The sequence below is a fragment of the Cavia porcellus genome, unplaced genomic scaffold (assembly GCF_034190915.1).
Source record: "Cavia porcellus strain 051 isolate PalLab524CR breed Dunkin Hartley unplaced genomic scaffold, mCavPor4.1 scaffold_8, whole genome shotgun sequence".
Classification (NCBI taxonomy): Eukaryota; Metazoa; Chordata; class Mammalia; order Rodentia; family Caviidae; genus Cavia; species Cavia porcellus.
This window is the reverse complement of record NW_026947491.1, coordinates 84,711,457-84,723,993: the sequence shown is the minus strand read 5'-3', so window position 1 is coordinate 84,723,993 and position 12,537 is coordinate 84,711,457. Positions and strand designations below refer to the sequence as shown.

The window sequence follows — 12,537 nt, the reverse complement described above, 5'->3', positions numbered from 1 at the left end:
AGATTTGCAGCTGAGACTGTCCTCCTGTGGAGGTTAATTACAGATGACTCGGGAAGATCAGGTCAGTCCCCTGTTTACCCCCCGGGAAGCGCTGGGTCCTGAAGAGTTTCACCTTTGCCCAGACAGTGGAGCTCACAGGTTACGAAGTTCATTTAATTCAGGAAATGTGGGCATTTGCTGCCTGCTGCCATAGCTCCCCCCTCTTTGCAAGTAGCCCCCTCTCCATTCTCCCTGCCCCACCCTGCGAGCCAGGACCCACTGCCCCTGGGCCCGTGCCGAGCTGAGCATGAGACCCAGGCCTGGCCAAGCACTGTTTTCCTGGCCCTATGAGTTGGTCAGGAATGGGCACACGTGTGTGGATGTACCAGGCTAATCAAATTCTTCCTGAGGACTTTTCTAAGTAAAATTGGTAGGGAAGGCCAGGTATGATGACACACGCCTGTAATCCCAGCACTCAGGAGCCTGAGGCAGGATGACTGTGAGTTCGAGACCAGCCTGGGCTACAAAGTGAGTTCAAGCCATCCTGAACTGCACAGCAAAACCCATTTTGTCAAAAAGACAAAAAAGTGATAAAAAAATAAAATAAATGCTAGTAGAAAAATAACTCTTTCCTCCCAGGGCCACAAAATGATAGCTCCAGGGTTGTAGTGGCCGTGACTTTAGCTTCAGGACAAAAGCTGAGGAAATAAAGGGAATACCCTTAGAAAAAGGAGGAGGAGGCAGCAGGCGTGGTGGCACAGGCCTGTGGTCTCAGCGCTTGGGAGGCTGAGGTAAGAGGGTCACAGTGTGTTCAAGGCCAGGCCGGGATACATAGCAAGATCCTGTCTCAAAACAACAAAACAACAACAAAAACAAGGTTGGGGGAAGAAGACCACAAAGATCTGGAGGCAGGGAGAAAGGGAGGCAAGGACAGAGAGAGGGGGATGGAGGGAGACAGACGGACACTGGTGTCCCACTGCCTGGATCCTCGGGAGACCCTGATGTCTGGGTATCTTTCTCCGAGTCTGTGACAGACTCCTTCCCCGATCGAGCCCCACCTCCCACAGCAAACACCAATTCAAGCTGAATTTCTTTGGTTGGCAGTAAAAGCCCCGAAGAAGGCCAGAGGGCATTAGTATTCTTCCCTGTGTCCTGTGTCAGTGCTTTCCCAACTGATGGGGCGGGTGATGGAAGGGAGTTGTCATTCTCGTGAGATGTAATTATCAGACATCTTATCGGACATTATGTGGCTTATAGAAATAAATGTCATCTGTCATTAAATTAAAGGGATTTATCTGACAGCGTTCTGTGGCCTTTAGTTATTTACAAGTGAAGTCGTTTTGTCTGCCTGCAGCTACAGCTCCAGACCTGACTTTGCTTGGCCATGGTCACCCAGGGTCATTTTTATGCGGCCTCTTTTGGCTTTGGCCAGCTATTGCTCTCGAGTCACTTTACAGCTCCTAACAACGAGGTCAGCTGACGGTCGCCAGTTTGGGTGGCCGTCAGTACCTAGGCTTTGTCACTTCTCACCGTGTTTCGGTGCATGTTTTGCTTCTTCTCTCGGAGCTCAGATCACCGGAGGTTGATTTCTTTTCAGCGGTTGCTAGGAGACACCATCAGCATCCATTCATCCTTTAGAATTGCAGCCAACTCCAGCTCCTTCTGACGCCTCAGCATTGCAAAGCTGAGGCTGTGTCAGAAGATTCTCAATCAGTGTTGCCGGGTCAGTGGGAGCGTGGCTGGGGTGGGCCCAGCTGTGCAGCCCAGACGTCTGCCGTGGTCCTCCTGTCCCTCAGATCTGGAAACGGCTGGTTAAAACTGCCCCTCTCCCCTTACATCTGGATTAAGTCCAGTAATCTATCTGAAGATTCAGGGAAGGAGAGCGCCTGTGTTCTTTCAGATTAACCTTTGGCTCCAGATTTGTTTTTGTTTCTTTCTGTTTTTTTCTTGGGGTGGAGGGTGCTAGGGATGGAACCCAGAGCCGCACACACGCCTCTGCACTGAGCTGCATCCCGGCTCCCAGGTTCCCGTTTGTTACATTCACACACTCACCTGAGCATAGTCTTCACCTCTGTGCATTTCCACCTCCATCAGTCCTCATGGGGGAGCTCGGGGCCCTCTGCTAACATCCACCCTGAACCACTCCCAGCGGCTAATCTGTGTGCCTGGCAGCACGCTGTAAAGTTCCAGAGGATCTGATGTTTCAGGAGAAATACCTCTTTCCTTTCCTCCCTTTCTTCTACTTTTTTCTCTTTCTCTCTCTCTCTCTTCCTTCCTTTCTTCCTTCCTTCCTTCTTTTCTTCCTTCCTTCCTTCCTTCCTTCCTTCCTTCCTTCCTTCCTTTCTTCCTTCCTTCCTTCCTTCCCTTCCTTTCCAGGGTTTCACCATGTACTCCAGGCAGCCCACCAACTCTTGATCCCCCCCTCCCCGGTCTCAGATTTCTGAGTGCCTGGATCACAGAGCGGCAGCACCAAGGCCCAGTTTATGTTTTTGCTTCAATGTCATCTCCACTGTGCTATATTACTGGCTTTTCTCTTTCTATCTTTTTTCTGTTATTTTGTCTTCTAGGAAGGAACAATACAGGAAAATGAGTTCTTGGTGTTTTGTTTTGTTTTGTTGTCTTTTTGAGACAGAGTTTTGCTATGTAAGACTGGTCTTGAACTCACTTTGGAGCTCACCCTGGTCTCAAACTCGCAGCAAGCCTCCTGCCTCAGCCTCTGGAGTGCTGGGATCAAAGGCGTGCACCACCGTGCCCAGTTTAGAATTCTTATTTTTTAATACAGAAAAACTCAGTTGTCACCTATTCTATGCCAGTCTCTGTATCCTAAGGATTTCACTCCATTAATAATGTTTATAAGGCCCAGATTACCAACAGATGAGGATGCATTTCCCCTTACACTAACGTTCTTTGGGCTCCTTGTCCCACAGGCTATAAGTACTTTTCATGTCCCCCGTGAGCAGGTGTTATTATTATCTATTTTGCCAATGAAAAAATAGAAGCTTTCCTATCACTGGGACAAAATAGCCAACACCCACAACTTAAAGGAAGGGAGCTTTATTTCAGCTCACGGTTTTGGGGGATTCATCCCATGGTCACCTATCTCCAAGGCAGAACAGCGTGGTGCAGGAAGGCTGCTCACTGCGTGGCAACCAGGAAGCAGAGAAAGAGGGGGAGCCAGGATGACAATGTGCTGTTCAGTCACAAGCCCCTTCCAACCATGCCCTGCAGCTGGACGTGAGACTTTGGGGGACATTTCAGATAGAAATATAACAGAAGCACAGAAGAATAGATGGCTGCACCCAGGACATTTGGCTCCTTAATCTAGAATTCAAATTTCAGTGCCTTCTAATGACTGCAAGAAAGAGCGTGAGCCCGGGAATGCAAGCAAGCTGACCCAGGCAGGTCTGCCCAGCTCTGGACTGTCCACCTCTGGGCTCTCCAGGGGAAAGAAATGAAGACCCAATCTTAGGCCATATGAGTTTTCATCTTTATGACTAACAGCCGAATAGAATTCCTAACTGGTACACTAGAGTTGAGAACAATACAACTAGTGGCCAATGTTTAAAAACTGAGAGCTTGTGCCAGGCAGGGTGGCCATGCCTGTGGTCCCACTGTTACCCAGGGGACTGAGGTGGGAGGTGACTCAAGCCCAGGAGTTCACTGCCAGCCTGAGCAACAAAAAAAGACCCTGTTTCAAAAGGGGAAGGAGGGGAATTACATGATAATCTCGCTTCCTACTGCTTTCTCTCTCTCTTTTTTTTAAAAAATTGGTACCAGGGATTGAACTCACAACCCCGAGCTTGCAAGGCAGGTGCTTATGCACTGAGCTAAATTCTCTTGAAACAACAACAAAGAAACAGTCAACATTGGGCCGTTGGCAACAATCTACTATACTCAGCAGTTGGTCAGTAACTCATGTATGTTTCTTGAAGTCTTCTGAGTTTGCTTCATTTTCCAGTCTTCCGTGCTGGTGAGTAGACAGAGGAAGCCCCATCCCCGCAAAGAGCCCTGTGAAACAGGGCTCCCATATGCCAAGACTAAACACATCCAACTCATGGCCCCACAAGACTGTAAACTCTCAACATTATTATGTGAGTTTTAACAGTGTTTTTCATGCCTTGATTACACTGTGCTCAGGAACCGACTGGGAGCCAGCAAGGGGATGCTCTGTTGCTGTCCAGGACAACCAGGCACAGTGCATTGCTAACTCTGCCTTCGGTCCCCATCACACACATCTGACGGGGAACACACAAGTGTCAGACATCACCTGTACTTGTGCAACTCAGCCAGTTCAACACAGCGACCACTAGGAGCAGTATTTCACGGTGTGTTCTCTGGAAGACAGATGTTCGTCACTATTTAGCAGACATGTAAGTTTTCTTATTTGTTTTTTAAACTGGAGCTCCTTAAGTATTTTGTAAAATAATTTAATAAGCTTAATATAAAAATGAAGGAAGTTTTATTAGTCACAAATTGTATTAGTTACTTTTTTGTTGCTGGCACTCAGTAGCTAAACAAGTCAAAGAGGGAAAGGCTCTTTTTGGCTCATAGATGCAGAGGGTTCAGTCTGTGGTTGGCAGATTCAGACACAGCTCCGGCGTGGTGGAAGGGCCTGGTGGAGCACAGTGCTCATGCCGAGGTGGTAAGAAGCTGAGAGAGAGAGAGAGAGAGAGAGAGAGAGAGAGAGAGAGAGCAAGGAACCAGAAAGGAGATAAACCGTTCCAGGATGTGCCCCCAGTGACTATCTCTTTCTTCTCAGGACTGGTCTCTGAGGTCCTTGGAGAGCGACCATTGCTTGAGGGAGCAATTTGGTTCCTACGGTGAAATGATGACTCCTGCTTGTGAAGGAGGTACCAAGTGGGGGTACCTGCTCCCACTTGGAGGTGTCCTTATCATGGGTGACTTGGAGGCTCTGCTTTTCCTGGAATCTAAGATGACTGCAGGTCTAGGACAATGACTGGAGATGTCTGGGCATTGCTTCAGGGGTCCTGGAATTATAAAAGCTGGAAACTGGATGTTCCTGCAAATTCTGAAAGTGCTTTTAGATATTTTTATCTTGATGTCTCATCAAGGATGAGCTGGGCTAGGTAAACGTAAGGTTCATAACTGTTGTAACACAGATGCCCCGTATGTGACCCAAAGCTTTAAGGCAAGAAAGGAGACAGATGCAAAAATGAAAGCAGAGGTACCAAGCTTCATCCTGAAGGCAGCTGCAGACCCGGCTTCTCAGTCCCCTTTACAGAGACTGCAGGAATCCAGAGACGGCAAGAAGATTCACAAGAGATCATGGGCAGAGGTGACTGGCACCTGCTAGGGCCTCAGAATCTATGCTGTGCTATGCAAAGAGGCTGCGGGAGCTGAATCTCATTTATATGTTAACTAAATGCAAGGAAGGGACCGAGGGACTGCGCAGGAGTCCCTAGAGTCCCCTTCCCAGCTCTAATTGGCTCTGTGCTTATTCATTAGCTCGTTTATTCATTCAGCATGCATCTATTCCCTGATTTCATACACAAAGGACTTGAGGCTGCTTACAGGAAGAATACCAAAATTTTTACAGTTAAATGTAAACATAATTAAAATGTACAGATGCAGCAGGTATAATTTTTAATAAAACATCTGTGCTGTATTTTTATTACAGAAGCAATAAATGAATATCATAGAACATTCAGAAGATATAAACAAAGATTCAGAAAGAGTGTTCAGAATTCCACCACCTGGAGAAAACCATTGTTAACAACATTAAAATATATCTTTTCACTTTTTCTGTGCAAAAATGTAAAATTTTAATATTTTATGAAAGTGTGATTACAACTTGTATGCCATTTTCTAATTTGCTTTCTCCCCTTAATGAAAATAAGCTAGGTGTGGCGGTGCATGCCTGTCACTTGAGCTACTCTGGAGACCGAGGTAGGAAATTGCAAATTCAAGGCCAGCCTGGGCAACTTAGCAAGACCCCATCTTTGGTACTGTGGGTACCCCATTTTGGTAATGGGGACCCCATTTTTTGATACTGGAGGTCAAACTCAGGGCTTTGTGCTTGCCAGGCAGGAGCTTGTGCCACTGAGCTAAATCCCCAGCCCCCCATCTCAAAATTTAAAAAGAGCTAGGGATATAGCTCAGCACTCCGTGGGTTCCATCCCTAATATTGGGAAAACTATCTATATCTATATATAGAGAGGGAATGAATCATGTGATGTTAATGTATTTTCATCTATAACATCATTTTAAATGAATGAAAGACTGTAGGTATATATCATAATTTATGTAAATAATCACCTCATTACCAGGCAAGATTTTGAAATCTGCTATCTCCTGACCTACTAGTTGGATAACTTTATTTCACATAAGTATATTGTCTCTCTCAGTCTGTAGGTCCCTAGTATAGATTAAGGACCAACCTCAGGAGGAAATAAAAACCCTTAGAACAAGGTCACGCTACTAAATCTATCTCACTGTTGTCCTCTAAGCACAAAAAATAACCATTATTATTCTCTGTCTTCCACATTATATGAGTTAAAATTTCTAGCTGGGCTATGCTAACATTAGTAATTATGTCTCTTGTTTAACTTTGGAAATTCTTCAGGGAATGAGCATCGATCCGTCTTTGCATGACCGACCTGGCTCAGGTGACGTGCAGAATGTTAATACAGTGCTCGGTGTCAGGAGGAAACAAGTCTTGTGGAGAAATACAGTGAGGAGCGGATGGAACATTAACTCACCTTTTGGGGTGTATCCGTGAGTCATTCTGAGAACGTCAGGAAAAGCACACCTGTCAGAATCATCTCTGAGAGTGTTCATGGGAGCGAGCCGTCAGGCTCTCACGTCCTTTGGTGGAGCTACTGCTGGCCCGCTGACCACAGCCACAGCCATCCTGTGAGCACCTTCTCTTCCTGTCCCCTTCTTTGTCAAGCAGAAGTCACGTGCAGGAGAGCAACTTCGGATGCTGAGTGTGTGTCACATACACCTCCCCTCTCCCTGCACATCTGACCCAGGAGGCCTGTTGGCGGCTGTCCAGCCTCTGTTCCTCTTCCTGCATGGCTGTACTGTCCTGCTCACTTTGGAAAACAATCACCCTCCCCTTCCCACCATGCAGAGAACTTGCTGCCCCTCGCTGGACAGCAGCTCCTGGACAGAGACCCCTTCCTCTTGCGTGTGACATTCATGAAGCATTAATGGGGCCCCCGACCCCTACCCCAGCAGCCAGCGGCCAGGATGAAGATGGGTGGGAGACACTGAAGTCTCTACCCTGCCAGCGCAAGCCCTGCCTAGAGTCCCTTTCTACTTAAATTCAAACCTCTATTTCTTTTTAAATATGCAAGCCAATGCGTCTTTCTTAGGTCTAAATCAGTTTGGGGAAGCTTTCCTCATGCTGGCCTCTGGAGGACATCGACCCCGGGAGGGTCCCGTCGTGCAGTGAGTGCAGCGGACGCCAGCTTTGCTCCTCTGATGGCTCTCCTCTAACTCACAAATCCTGCTTCCTGGGGTGTGTGGGCTTCTGCCCATTGCGCTGATCCCTGCGTATCTTTCTTCTCCTCCATCGCGCACAGGCATGCAGCCTCCCTTCCTTCAAAACTGCCATGCCCTTCCCATCCTTCCGAGATTTCCCATTTCCAGACATGACTATTACATGAGACACAATCACCTGCTCCCACTCTTTCTTTTCCTAGAAAGCAAACATTACAGACCTTCCTGACATCTGCAGTTTTTTGCTAATCATTGTGGTGAGGAAGCACAGGGATTTGTGCTGAATTTGAGGTTCCAGCAGGAATGTGTGCAGTGATCGCTTAATAATGTCTGCCATGGGCACAGGATGGAGAATGTTGAGATGGCTCTGGGTGTTGCTGTTCCTACCCTAGACTGAGTTCTGAGCTTAGGTCAGTCAGACACACCATCTCTGCATGCTGACCAAATGCGTACTTTCCTGGTTCACGGCGCACACAGTTGCACTGGGGATGCTTCTGCTTCTTGTCTAAGGAACCCACTGTGTCCACAGATCTGAAAAGTGTGCTAAGCCCAGACCTGTGCCTGCCCCGTGCCCTTCCTGGCTTCCTTCACTTACTCCTCAAGTCGTCACTGATTCATTCAGCAGCCAGCGTGCTCCTCCCACGCCTCCAGCTCTGAAGGTCATTTTAGGATTAGAGTCACTTGGCTCCAAAATAACTTCTATATAAATAGACATGGTTGTCACCAAGAGAACGGGTGGGCTTTCACTCACACCCCAGCATTCATCCATGACTCATGAATTTCATCCTTTTTATAGACACTGCCGAACCCAGCTTTATTCATGAGTCTTTCCTCAAAACCAACAGAATCTGTTAAGACTCTAGAAATTCTGATCCCTAAATGAAGTCAATTTGTACTGGACAGCTCTGCTGCTGTCTTAGTATATTTTCTCTGATTTTATTGGGAGAACTTTATGTCCTATGATTATAAACTATTTGTTATTGGGGTGTCATGGTTTCAATGTGTCTCCCAAATTTTTGTGGGAGAAACATGATCCCTAAATTCATATGCTGATGGTACTTGGAGGCCAATGGTATTTCCCTTTGGGAAGTAATTAGAATTGGATAAAGACATCAGGTGGAGCCATCATGATGGAGCTGGTGGTTTTTTTTTTGTTTGTTTGTTTGTTTTTTTGTAAGATAAGGAAGTCTCTGGGTGGCTGAGGCAGGAAGATGGCAAGTTTGAGGCCAGCCTGGGTAACATAGCAAAACCTGAAGCTAAAAAAATGGGCCAAGGATGTAACTCAGTGCAAAGGCCCTGAGTTCATCCTAGTATTGCAAAGAAAAGGAAGGAGAAGGAAGAAGGAGGAGGAGAAGGAGACAGAGGAGAAGCAGGGGGAGCAGGAGAGAGAGGAGAAGCAGAAGACCTGAGCCAGCACATTCCTCCTCCACCTGCTGTGTGATGCCCCCCTGTCAGGGCACAGCAAGAGGCCCCTCACCAAATGCCAGGCAGCTGCTAGCACTGTGCTCTTTGACTGTCCAGCCTCCAGAACCGAGAGCCAAATAAACTTCTATTCTTTATCAATCAGCCGATCTAGGTAATTTATCATAGCAACAGAAAACAGAGAGAATAGGTACCCAGTGTAGTGGCCAGCCAGTGCTGCCCTTCAGTTACACCCAGCTTGGAGGAAAATGTCTATGATGCTGCCCGCCCCTCTCAAGCTTCTCCCAGGGACTGGTCACCTTGTGAGCTCTGGGTGGGGTTGTGGAGGGGCTCTACTTTGGGAGCCACACCCCTCACAGCCTGGAAGCGAAGGGGCCTGGATTCTCCTCTGAGCCTCCTAGAACCATCCAGGATAAACCCTTCACAATGAGCCCCGCCCAGTCCAGGCCACCGGTTCTGGGGGCTGAGACACGGTCATTTCTTGGGGTCCGCTGTTCAGACCATCACAGACTCGTATCTACAGGGGACCCACTGCTGCAGAAAAGCATTCCCATAAAGGAGCAAACTTAGCAGTGTAACAGGTAACACTGGGCTTCCTGATCCCACCCGGGACCTATGAGAAACCCCGTGGAACTGTAAATAGCCCATGCTTAACCACTGAAGTCTGATGGGAAGTCATGGTTCTCCATGCATCTGTCACCCGAGATCGACTTTCCTCCCTCAGTACAGCCAGTGCCTCTGGATGCCTCTCTCAGCTCTGCTGCTCAGTGGCTGTGTGACCTGGAAATCCCCTTAAGCTCCTTACACATAAACCTAAATGGTCAGTGTGCTTCCGGCGTGAGCGTTAACTGACTTCATGGATATAAAGCATTGTGAGCCCTGCGTGGTACGAAGTTTATGTATAAGCTGTTATTATCATTTGCATAATTTGTTTCTGGGGAAATTACTCAGCTCTCCCTTTGTGTGAGCAAGGGAGCGAGCTCCACCACTTTGATTTGTTTTTCTTTTCTTTTTTTTGAGACAGTCTCTCACTATGTAGCCCAGGCTGGCCTTGAACTCACAGTGATTCTCTTGCCTCAGCCTCCCAAATGCTGGGGTTATAGGCTTGCACCACCATGGCTGGCTCTATTTTGACTTCTGTTTGTAACATCCTCCATCTAAGTCTTTCCGTGTCAGAGATGTGCTAGCCCAGTCTCTCCTGAAAGAGAATTTCGAGCTGGGCCAGGTGGTGCACTCCAGTAATCCCTGCACTGGGGAGGTTGAGGCAGAGGGATTGCTGTGAGTTTGAGGCTAGCATGGGTTACACAGTGAGTTCAAAGCCAGCCTCAAGTAACAGTGAGAGCCTGTCTCAAAACAAACAAACAAACAAAAACCAAAAGACAAAACCAGAAAGAGAACTTTTGGCCAGAGATGCACAGGTCTACAATAGCAATCCATTTATGCCTGATTAACTTCCCCTGTTTAATAAGTGAAAACCTTTCATTTTAAAATTGTAAATGATCCATATCATAAAAGACAAGACTCCCACGATACCTGAATTCAGAAGCACACTGCCCGAGCTTTGTTTTGTCCTGACTTCAAGGCAATGGGGGTGCATTTCAGGTCCCTGTGCTCTGCCTGCTAAGTCCCTCTTCCCCAACCACGGCTCCCAGAGCCCTGCTGGACCCGGGAGCACTCGGGATCAGTCCCCTTGTTCTTTGTGTCCACGTGGATTTATGCCGATCATAGTGTTTGTTTTTTTTACAAGTATGGTCTCAATTTGCATTCATTCAGTAATAAAAGCCTCAACTTTATCCTTCTTTATGGCTGAGTAACACTCCATTGTATAGAAATATCACATCTTTTTTATCCAGTTGATGGGCATTTGGGTTGTTTCTAAGATTTAGCTTTTACAAATTGTGTTGCTATAAACGTAGTTGCACATATCTCTCTGTGGTATGATGTTTTTAATTATTCTGAGAAAATACCCTGATAGGGAATAGCTGGGTCAAATGGGACCTCTAATCCTATGTTTTAAGAAATCTCCACACTGATTTCCAGTGGTTGTACCAGTCTATACTGCCACCAACAGTGGAGAAGAGTTGCTTTTTCCCCATAGCCCTGCCAGCTTTTGTTATTGGTTGATTTTTTGATGATAGCTATTCTTTCTGGGGCAAGACAGAATCTTAGTGTTGTTTTAATTTGCGTTTCTCAGATGAGCAGTGATGTTGAACGCTTTTTCATATATTTACTTGTCATTTGTATTTCTTCATCTTTTCCTTTCACATCCCTGCTGTTGGGATTTCAGAGCGAGGAGGAATAAAATCTGCGTCCATCCCACTCAACTTAGCCGAGGTCCCAGGGATCCCCCCCGCACTTTATGGGGTGCTCGGGCAGCCGACCCCTCCCCGGGCCCAGCCACAGCCATTTATGCAAAATCACACTGGACATCTACCTATTGTTGCTCAGAAATGCAGCACACTCAAATTTCTGTGTCCTCAAAAACATGATCAACCCTAATAGAATTTTTCGGTGCAAAAGGGAACCATCTGATAGAATTTTGCTGCAGCTGAAAAGATAAGAAGTATGAAATAAAAGAGGCCTTTATTTTAAGAACATGGGGAGAGACTCCCTGACCCTCCGGGGTCTGGCATTCTCTCCACCATACACGTGGAGTGGGGCATACATGTAGCTTAGGTTTGGGGTGGTGCCTACGGGGCATTAGTGATGCACAGGTAGCCCATTAGTATTCATTTGGTGCCACAGGTAAATTCCTAGGGGCGGGGAAGATGACCTCAAGATAGAGCCCCTTGGTTCCGCCTCCAAGGCTTTACTGGCTACAGTGTCCTATCTGGGGCAAAATCCTTTCATTCCCGTCTTTTGATTATTAGGAAAAAGGGCGAAGATTTTCTTTCTTTTACTGATTCCTGCTGGAAGGGGGCGCTGTACTGGGATTTAGGAGTGTAGACGGGATGACGGTTGATGCCCATGTAGAAGCTGGTGCCAGGTGTTTTAACCAGGACAACTTTATCACTGGTGAATGCCCGTACGTTAGACTGGAAAAACAAAAAGACAAGATGTTATGAGGAAGCAGGCCACTATCATATTTAAGGACCCAGGTGAGGTAGAAGGAAAGGTGCCTTTGATTTAGATACATCATTTTATCAGGACCATGTTGAGGTAGAATCATTGCCACAGTGAGGTAGAATTCTGAAAAATAAGTGTGGGGTTATGAGAGGTGATCCCCCATCTGAAAGGGTAAAAGGTAAGAGGGTAGGTAAGACTTGTGTCTGGTATGCATGATGTGGGAGTCTTTAGGAAAGACTGTTGAGAGTCCTGCTGTAAAAAGGATAAGAAATTAGGAACAAACTGGATAACAAAACATGTCAGCCTGAGAGTTGTAGCTGGAAGGCCTTGGTGAGGTGAAGATGAGCGGGCAAAAGGATGGTTAGATCTAGGGCTGGGAGGGCACCACCTAGCCTGAGTGATGTGAAACCAGGACGGCAGTCTAGCAACTTTGACCACTGTGGAGGTTGCTAAGAAGACCAGGTACGGACTGCTCTAACTTGGTTGTAATCCTTGGGATGATTTGTTGTAACAGGACTTAAGTATATCAGCAGTTTCCCTGGTTGTGGGAAAGGCTTTTATATATCCTGAAAAAGTATAAACAAAGGTGAAGAGATAAAATTTATC

The 12,537-nt window shown here is 46.8% G+C and overlaps 1 long non-coding RNA gene across 1 annotated transcript; it reads left to right on the top strand.

Annotated features, from left to right (window-relative positions):
- Positions 1 to 2,639: 2,639 nt before the first annotated feature.
- On the top strand, positions 2,640 to 10,663 carry LOC134477385 (uncharacterized). Its single transcript, XR_010049435.1, has 2 exons — positions 2,640 to 4,349; positions 6,563 to 10,663. It is a non-coding gene; the product is annotated as an uncharacterized LOC134477385 (long non-coding RNA).
- Positions 10,664 to 12,537: the final 1,874 nt, after the last annotated feature.